Raw genomic sequence first — 10,425 nt, forward strand, 5'->3', positions numbered from 1 at the left:
TGTAAGATACCTGGGAATAAACCTAACCAAAGAGGTAAAGGATCTGTATTCGAGGAACTACAGAACACTCATGAAAGAAATTGAAGAACACACATGCAGTTACTTCTTATTCTCATCTCCCTATTTCTCCCCCACCAAAGGTAAACTATCCTGAATCCTGTGTTCATCATTCCCTCCACTTCCTTTTCATATAATTGTATCACATTTATATGTATACCTAAAAAGCTTTGAAAAAAATCTTAGTTGTATGTAACTATATAAAGGTTATTATACTGTATTAATATTTTGCGAATTTTTTTAGCATTCAAATAGCTTTTTTATTATGATAGGTCCACAGTGATTTGTTTCTTAAATGCATTTAATACATATTGTTTTTATTTTATTTTTCTGGCTTTATTAAGATATAATTGACATATAACATTAGTTTATGGTGTACAAGACAGCAATTTGATATAGGTATATACTGTGAAATGATTATAATAATAATTTTAGTTAACATCCATCACTACACATAGTTACAAATATTTTTTCTTATGATGAAAACTTTAAAAAATTTTTAAAAAAAATTTTCAGTGTACCAGAGTTCATTGTTTATGCACCACACCCAGTGCTCCATGCAACATGTGTCCTCCACAATACCCACCACCAGGCTCACACAACCTCCCACCCCCTGCCCCTTCAAATCCCTCAGATTGTTTTTCAGTGTCCATAGTCTCTCATGGTTCGTCTCCCCCTCCAATTTCCCCCAACTCCCTTCTCCTCTCCATCTCCCCATGTCCTCCATGTTATTTTCTGATGAGAATTTTTAAGATCTACTGTTTTAAGTACTTTCAAATATACAATGCAGTATTGTTAACTATAGTTGCCAAGCTGTACGTTGTATCCCCAGGACTTATTAATCTTATAACGGGATGTTTGTACCTCTTGACAATCTTCATCCATTTCCCCAATCTCCCACCCTCTGCCTCTGGCAACCAGTATGTTCTCTGCTTCTATGGGTTTGTTTTATTTAGATGCCACATATGAGTGAGATCATACAACTTCTTTTTCTGACTTATTTAATTTAGCATAATGCCCTCAAGGTCCATTTATGTTGTCACAAATGGTAGGATTTTTTTCTATTTTATGGCCAAACAATATTCCATTGTGTGTGTGTGTGTGTACACGCACATGCTCACACACACCCCACACTTTCTTTATCCATTCATCCATTGATGAACACTTATGTTGTTTCCATGTTTTGTTTATTATAAAGAATGCTGCAGTGAATATGAAATATTCATAATACCAAATATCTCTTTGAGATAGACATTTTATTTCCTCTAGATGTATACTCAGAACATACATGGCTTTTTGTGTTTGTGACAACTTCAACATAGGGGACTTACTTTTTATAAGCTTAAAATTGTATTTGTAAGATTCACCCATACCAGTAAGTGTTGCTGCAGTCATTGATTTGCCCATTTAATATTTCATTGCATGAATATGTCACAGTTTATCCATACACTATTTCATTGATGGGCATTTGGGTTGTTAGATTTTGCTACTGTATATTCTTGTCTAAGACTACTATTGTGTACATGTAAGAGTTTCTTCTGGGTAGAGATCTAAGAATTTACAATTCTCACCCAACTGAAAAAAACTATATAATGGATGAAGGGAAAGGCAATGGGGATCAGCCGTAGGGAGCTCCAATATAGGTCAGAACCAGTAGGAAGAGCAATTGGTGGGAATGGGACTGCTTGTGGAGTCCCAAGATACATTGTGAGTGGCAGGTGGTCCTAGTTTTCCAATCCTGTTTTGATCCACTGGGCTGTAGCATATGGAGTTATAGCTTGGAACAGTAGCAGCAGGAATAGCCAGGTCTTCCAGCTAAAGGTTCCCATACAAATTTTGACCATCTTTGACCACATCTTGAAAACTTGGGTCCTGTTTTCCCTATACCCTCCATACTTGTTCTGTTCTTGGAGGTCAGTTCCCTTCCTATGCATCCCTCAAGTTGTCTTTCTGCACTGGGCCATATGCAGGTATATGCTGGATGTACTGACAAGGCAAGAAAAGAGCTTGACTTTTGGTGTATTTGACAGCATTCTCTGGGAGTGGCAAAGAGATGGAGAATTCTAAGATAAGGAGCTTTCTTCCATCTTAGATTGCGTTTAAGTTCATCACTATGAGCACCGTAAGAATAACCTCTAGGAGTTAGGGCTTACATAGCTGGCTGTAATGGAAAAACATATATCTGGAACTATTAGCTGGATTGACTACAAGGGAATGATTTTGAAGGAAGAGGGGCTAAGGAATTTATATAAAGTTAAGAATGAGACAAATTACTAGGTATTTCAGGACCTAAGTCAAAGGCCTGACAATGAAGAAAAGGAAAATTACACAGGTACATATGAACATATAGAACTCAGATTTGCCTAGGGCTTTAAATTTTTTAAAAAAGTGCTTTTCAAATCATATATTTAATCCCCACAGTAACCCAGCAAAAGAGGTGTACCATTAATGCTATTTTATGGGAAGTAAGGCTGAGAGATTAATTAGCATGTTCAAAGTTTCCTAACAAGTAAGTAGCAGACCTGCAACTTGAACCCAGGATCCTGAATGTGAAAACAATACCACCCCAGTAATTTACAACTAAAGTACTGAAGTGAGCTATAGGTATTGTTGCTATCAAAGTACTGAAGGTATTGAAATAGATTTCATGATGTTTCTGTAATAATGTTCCTCTCATTTACATTCTGATAGATTTTCTTGAGCAAAAAAGAAACGGGTCTAGTTATAGAACTACAAGGATCCCAGGAAACAAGTCCCACATGTGAATGCTATCCAAGCTCTGAATTATGGCAACCACAGGTCAAGATATTCCATATTATATAGCAACAGTCAGAGAAGTAATGAAATCTGGGGGATGAAGGGTGAACTAATATGTGATGATAAATGACAATGTAATTTTTATTTCTTCATTTGTGTTTAAATGTGAGAATGGAACATTATATGTATTGTAAATAATGTTATATATTGTAATAATTGTAAATAATACATTATATGTATTTTACATAATAAGTAAATAAATTCTTGCTTTGAAGAAGCCATTTGTGGACAACACCATTACTGTGGAACAGATATAGTACTAGAAAGGGCCTGTAGGTTGCCCCTTCATGAAGAAATAATTTGTAACAATTCCTATGTCAATATGTCAATATGTCAAAGACCTACCAAATATTTGCCATTATATATGTTTATATATAATGTCTGTGGCTGCATAGACATCTCCACTGTCTACTACCTGTCTCTTAAGATCTTTCAAATACAATTAATCATTGAACAACGTGGGGTTTTGAGGTGCTGACCTCCTGCACAGTTGAAAATCTGTGTAAAACTTTTGAATTCCCCAAAACTTAACTACTAACAGTGTACTTTTGGCCAGAAGCCTTACTGATAACATAAACAGTAGGTTAACATGTATTTCATATGCTATATGTATTATATACTGTATTCTTATAATACAGTAGGCTAGAGAAAACAAAATGTTATTAAGAAAATCATAAAGAAGAGAAAATACATTTACAGTGCTATATTGTGTTTATCAAAGAAAATCTGCACAAAAGTGGACCTGTGAAGTTCAAACCCATGTTGTTCAAGGGTCAACTGTGTAGCTTTCTCTATTATAAGAGGGTGTGCTTCAGCATGGACCTATGGCATGTTTTCTTTCAATATGTAAACATTCATGAACTCCTTGACTGTTTATCCTGTGCTATTTGCCACACTGAGGTAGAAGGGATCCCTGATTTCTTGTGGCTTATTATCTAGCTGAGAAGATGAGAAAAGTACATGAAAGAGATATAGAAAATGTCAATGTCTTAAACATGCACATGGAAGAATGTAAACTAAGAAGATGAGCTGTCTGGAAAGCCATCCATTAAAGCCTCTTAAAGGCTATGAAAATTTAGAGCTGGATTCTAAACAGATGGATAAGACAAGATGGGCAAGGGGTGACTAATTTAGTAAAAGCAAGAGGCTATACCCAGCAAGGTTTGGTGAAAAAATAAGACCACTTATTTTTCTGCTGTGGTTGCCATCCCATGGCAATGTTACATGACACATTAAGAATAAGTAAAGGTTATTGCTTGGAACACTGGGTGTTACATGTAAATAATTAACCCTGGAACACTACATCAAAAACTAATGATGTGTACTGTATGGTGACTAACATAACATAATAAAAAAAAGAATAAAATGTTGGTTTTCTTATTATCCCTTACTGCTTGGAGATCCCCAAACCAATTACCTCTTATAAAACATATTTTTTGGGGCACCTGGGTGGCTCAGTGGTTAAAGCCTCTGCCTTTGGCTCAGGTCATGACCCCAGGGTCCTGGGATCTAGCCTCACATCAGTCTCTCTGCTCAGCAGGGAGCCTGCCTCCTCCTCCTCCTCTCTCTCTCTGCCTGCCTCTCTGCCTACTTGTGATCTGTCAAATAAATAAAAATCTTTAAAAAAAACCATATTTTTTCTGTATTCAACTTTTATGAGAAGTAACACTTCACATTTGTGCATCACTGTATAGTTTACATAGCATTTGTATCTACACCATTTTTTGACCCTTAACACAATCCCATAAAATGACATGGAGGCTGACTTCCCTCAAGTTAAGAGAACCAGTAAGTGGGGGAGCTCAGGACTTAAATCCAGATTAGATTCAACTCAATCTTCATCACTTACATGTACAGGTTTGACCAATAATTGATATTAATAAATGATATTTTTGAAGTCTTATAAGATTCTGATATACCTCTTGCATCAGGAATTATTAAATTATGTCATGGGTCATTATTTAGGTTTAGCATGTTTGGTTATTCACATTTTAAAAAAATCCATATCAAATATTTTAGAATTTATTATATAAACTTTAAGATGGCTTCTAGTAGAGTTGGTTAAATACTATATATCAGATTTTTAAAAAATCAGGTTTCTATATAATTACAATGTTATATAGTTTTCACCTAGCAGTTGTATGCATAGTTAACACCTCACTTACTTGCCACCATAGAAGCAGGGGTGCAGAAACGAGTTTTTTGGATAACTAAAACTGACTCCAAATGAGGAAACTTTGAAATCTGACAGAAACCTTTCTAAAATGATTTGAGATTTCTTTGTCCTGTTTTGTCAGATATAGTTGTCTGTTGAGGACTAAGCATCACTATGAAAATCCCCTACTGGACCATACAATGAGGTGCTAGTGTCTACTAAGGCACAAGGTGAAGTTTAAACCCCTACATAAATGGTCCACGTGACTTCATTTTTCTAGTTCTGTCTTTAGAATTTTTCTGTTCTTTATACTGCTAAGTGCACCTTCTTAGAGTATCAGTTTTCTCACATCTAGTGGATTCCTTCTCTCATTTTAATTGGTTGTCAAGACAACTAAGCTCATTATCAGTAAGCAACCTTTTATATACAACACTAAATCAAGATGCTTAGTAAAGTTGGTACTATTCATATCTTACAGGTGTAGAGTGAGAGGCCTCACTGGTTTGAGATTTTGTTTCCAGATCATATGGCTTTCATCCCACCTCCTTTTGGGTATCCAGGCTGTGTTCTGGATGTTTAAAGTTGCTAAAAAAAAGACCTTTGAATAATCAGGTATACTGAGAATATATTTTATTTACAATGCTCACATTATATATATATTTCTGCAAATGGACAAAATCAGATGTAACAAACTATCAATATCAGTTTGAGATATTCAATTTTTATTATTGAATTCTTAATTCCTTGGTGGGAGAAGAAAAAGAGAACTTTTAAGACAAGGCTTATTTAAACCAAAGACTTCACCTTGATCTTTAATAGCACTTTATGTTTTCTAAGTACTTTAGTATATACTATCTCTTTTGAGTGTCACAATCATGTGAAATAAGCAGAGTAGCTTCTTTTCTCAACTATAAAAGTGGCTAAGACACTGTGGTGTTTTAAAAAAAGCATTCTCATTTATTTTATCTATAACCTGAGAAGTAGATAGATTAGTAATATTCTCATTTTACAGTTGATATTAATAATTACCAAGAATTGAGATTCTGTTATGTGTCAGCATTGAATTAGGAATTTTATACTACCTCTAATCCTTCTAATAGCTTATCAAAGAAAGTACCATTATTGTCTTTATATAATGAGAAAATGTATGCCGACAGAGATTATATGGCTTGGCCAAGGCCACAAAGCTAAAAATAGTAGAGCTAGGATTTAAAATTAGGTCACATTGATTTTTTTGAAAAAATATTTCTTAATTAATTTAATTTTTTAAATTTATTTTTTATTTTCAGCATAACAGTATTCATTGTTTTTGCACCACACCCAGTGCTCCATGCAATCTGTGCCCTCTGTAATACCCACCACCTGGTACCTCGACTTCCCACCCCCACCCCTTCAAAACCCTCAGATTGTTTTTCAGAGTCCATAGTCTCTCATGGTTCACCTCCCCTTCCAATTTCCCCCAGCTCCCTTCTCCTTTCTAACTCCCCATGTCCTCCATGCTATTTGAGAGAGGGAGAGAGAACAGAAGCAGGGAGGAGGGCCAGAGGGTGAGGGAGAAGCAGAACCACCGCTGATCAGGGAGTCCAATGTGGGGCTCTATCCGAGGAGTCTGGGATAATGACCTGAGCTGAAGGCAGATGCTTAACAGACTGAGTGACCCAGGTACCACTTATTTATTTATTTTAGAGAGAGAGAGTGGGAGTGGGTCTAAGCGTAGAGGGAAAGAGAGGGAGAGAAGCAGACTCCCTGCTGAGCATGGGGCCTGTCCTGGGGCTTGATCTCAAGACCCTGAAATCATGATCTGAGCCAAAATCAAGAGTGGAATGCTTAACCAACTGAGCCACCCAGGTGCCCCACGTCTCTGTGATTTAAAATTTGAAATCAGGTCTATGTGGCTTTAAATTCTAGTTTTTTCTTTACCTCAGGCTGTCTAAGAAAGAAATTAAGGGTCAGAAAGATTGTTTGTTAATGTCAACTGAGTTTTTCTTTTCTGTAATATATTTTATCCATGCACTGGGAGCTTACTGAACTAAATTTGGGCCCTATTTCTGATAGCTTCTACATTTTTGCATACTATGCTAGGGGCTAGGAAGAACAGATTAGATTCAAAATGTTGAACTGAAACTTGAAAACCACCTCTGAGTTAAAATATTTGTACCACAAATATACCCTTCTCCTTTAAATAGATTACAGTGTAAACCTCTGTTTATAAAGAGCTTTGGGGATGACTTGAAAAGATAAATGCATGATACAAACCAAAGACTGTGACTCATGTAAGAAGTTTGTTTTTTTTCTTTTGGACAAAACAGAGATTTATATGTGTGACCTGAAATATAAAATTTCATTTTTGAAAGAATGCAAATCATACTTTAGAATTTGACCATTTCAATGTAGATTTTAAAAATTATTTTTATTTTTTTAATAAACATATAATGTATTATTAGCCCCAGGGGTACAGATCTTTGAATTGCCAGGTTTACACACTTCACAGCACCCACCATAGCACATACCCTTCCCAATGTCCATAACCCCATCACTCTCTCCCTATAGTTTATTTTTTTTAAAGAGATGAAATATATCTGAGATTTGAGGAGAGAATCAAATTGCTGTATTTACAATAACTGAACATCCTCTCAGGAGATACTGTGAAGCTATCATGAGAAAAACACATTCTTTCTCCATTTCCTTTTTAAGAAATCATATTTCTAAACAGATTAGGATCAAAACATAGTGAATTACCAAATCAATCTTCTTCCCTCTCTTACGGCACAATGTAAGAAAATGATGCACTGAATTTCATCTATAAAGATGACACTACTAACTTTCTGGCAGCAGGCCAGGCCCATGAGTTGTTTTGCTATAGGGAGAAGAGATCTGCACAAAGCCACCTTCTATCTAGTACACTATTTGACATATAGCATACATTGGCTAGAACCCTGGCTTGAGTACATAGAGCCTAAGTTAGGCTAGACTCTCAAGAACTGACCACAGTACTAGATTTATTAAAGGGGCTGTATACTAGTAGCAGTACTAAAATGCAGCCAAGACTTGTCTTCAGCAAAGCATCCCCGATATGTTATTTCAAAAATGGCTCTCTCTACATCTCTGAACATGTTAATGGCATAGGATCTATGTCTTCTAAGTCAGCTTAGAGTCCTAAACAAAATAGTAATATCAGTAATTGATTCTAATTATGTTGAGGTTTTAAATGTATTTTGCTACCTTGCACCAGAGATGCATAGGTAGAATATCAAGGAAATTAAAACTGCTACCAAAGTTACACATGGCTTATATATATTGTATTTTGTAAAAAGGAAGAGTTGTGTTGGCCTTGCTAATATTTCTTTCTCAAGTGTATGGAGGGTAGAAAAAAGATACAGTGAGGTGGGGAAGATGCCAAGATAATTTGGGATTAAAATGCCATTTATCAAATGCCCAAGTGGGCATTTGAAACCTTCTCTTTCTGGGCTCTTGTCACATTTTCTCTGCCCAATGGTTGTGGCTTCCCGCAGTACTTCTTCCAAGTTCCTATGTTATGTACGAGTTTTTTGTTTGTTTGTTTGTTTGTTTTTGTTTTGTTTTGTTTTTAAGGTATAAGGAGAACCAACAGGCAGGGGATTTGCACCTGCTGTACCTTTGTCAGAAATGCATTTTCTACTTTTTTCATCAAAGTCCTATTCATCCTCCAAAATCCAATTCAAATGCCACCTTGTCCACTCAAGTATGCATGTCTGGTATGTGCCAGCCATTATGGACATCTCCTTGGAGATGTATTTAATGTATTTGATTGGCCATTCTGCAGCTCCCTCCTCTATACGTCCACGTGATCTTATACCTCCATATAAGTACTTATCACCTCTGGGAATTATAAGATTCTCTCTTTTATGAAGACCATGGGCTTCCAGAACTAAGGAACTTTATCCTCCTCATTTTTGTATGCCTGTATGTTATGTAGCACAGTGACTTGCACATAGTAGATGGTTAGTAAATCTCAAGCTATTACTCTGTTATCTCCCTCCCTTTCATTTGTATTTGCTATTTTCTACTTACTCATCTAACTTGACTCTCAATCTTTCTGTCCCTATTACTCTACTAAAACTGCTCTCACCAATGTTGTCAACAACATCCTTCTTACTGACTTCAAGTAGATGGGTGAAACACACTCTTTCCATTGGTTTTGCTAAGTTGGATAATTGTAAGCTAGTAGCTATTTTTGCCACTTTATAGGGAGAACCTGCCTGAAGAATGAGGCTACTACAAAGGAAAGCAGAGTTGAGAGATACCTGACGACATCATTTGATCTCCAAGGTTCAGCCATATCGTAAGCCAGCTTCATCAAGGGCTTTACAGGTAAATGAGCCAATAAACCCCATGACCTCTTCTTAAAAAAAAAAAAAAATCTTAATCCAGTTTAGGCCAGCTACCTGGCAACTGAGAGAGCCCTAACTTAGCTAATGATCTCCATTTCTATATTTCCAGCCCAGATATTTTTCCTAAGCTTCAGGTGCATATCCCCAATTGCTTACAAATTTCTTCTCTTTGAATTTCCCACAGGTACCTGAAAGTCAAAACTTATTTAAAACCACACATATTTCTTTTCTGATCATTATCTCTGTGAATAATATAGCACTTTGCCAGAAACCTGGGTGGCTTTCTTGACTGCCCCCTTTTCTCCCTTCAGTCAAATCACCAAGTCCTAATTTTTTTCTACCCACTAAGTAAATCTATTTCTATTTCATTGACGCTACTCTAATTATGTCACCATCATTTCTTATGTATATCATTGCATTGGCCTCCCAGCTGCCTTCTTTGTCTTCCTTATACTCCTTCTAGTCCATTTTTCTCTCCATTTTCTCCACTTTTTCATTATATTTTCAATTATAGTAACATACTTAGTAACAAGTCAAACAGTACAGAGCTACACAAAGAACCACTTAAGAGTTATCCCTTTCCCATCCAACCTCTTTCCACTTGATATAATCAATAATTCAGAATTTGGTGCTTCTGCTTTCCACATCTGTTTCTGTGTTTATATCCATATACCTGTATCTAGTAACATTTTTAGGGGGTTAAAATCTTTCTCTTTTTAAAAGATTTTATTTATTTATTTATTTGAGAGAGAGAGAGGGAAAGTGAGCAGTAAGAGAGGTGGAGGGGGAGGGAGAGAGAGAATTCTGACCAGTCTCTGTCTGCCTGGCGTGAAGAGCATAATGTGGGGACTGACTTCACAATCCTGAGATCATGACTTGAGTCGAAATCAATTAGTTGATTTCAATTAGTTGCGTAATAAACTGAACCACCCAGGTACCCCAAAATCTTTCTCTTTTTTTATAGATATGGGATTTTTTTTTATTTTACACATTACTCTGCAACTTAATTTTTATGACCTAGCAAAG

The sequence above is a fragment of the Mustela nigripes genome, chromosome X (genome assembly GCF_022355385.1).
Source record: "Mustela nigripes isolate SB6536 chromosome X, MUSNIG.SB6536, whole genome shotgun sequence".
NCBI lineage: Eukaryota > Metazoa > Chordata > Mammalia > Carnivora > Mustelidae > Mustela > Mustela nigripes.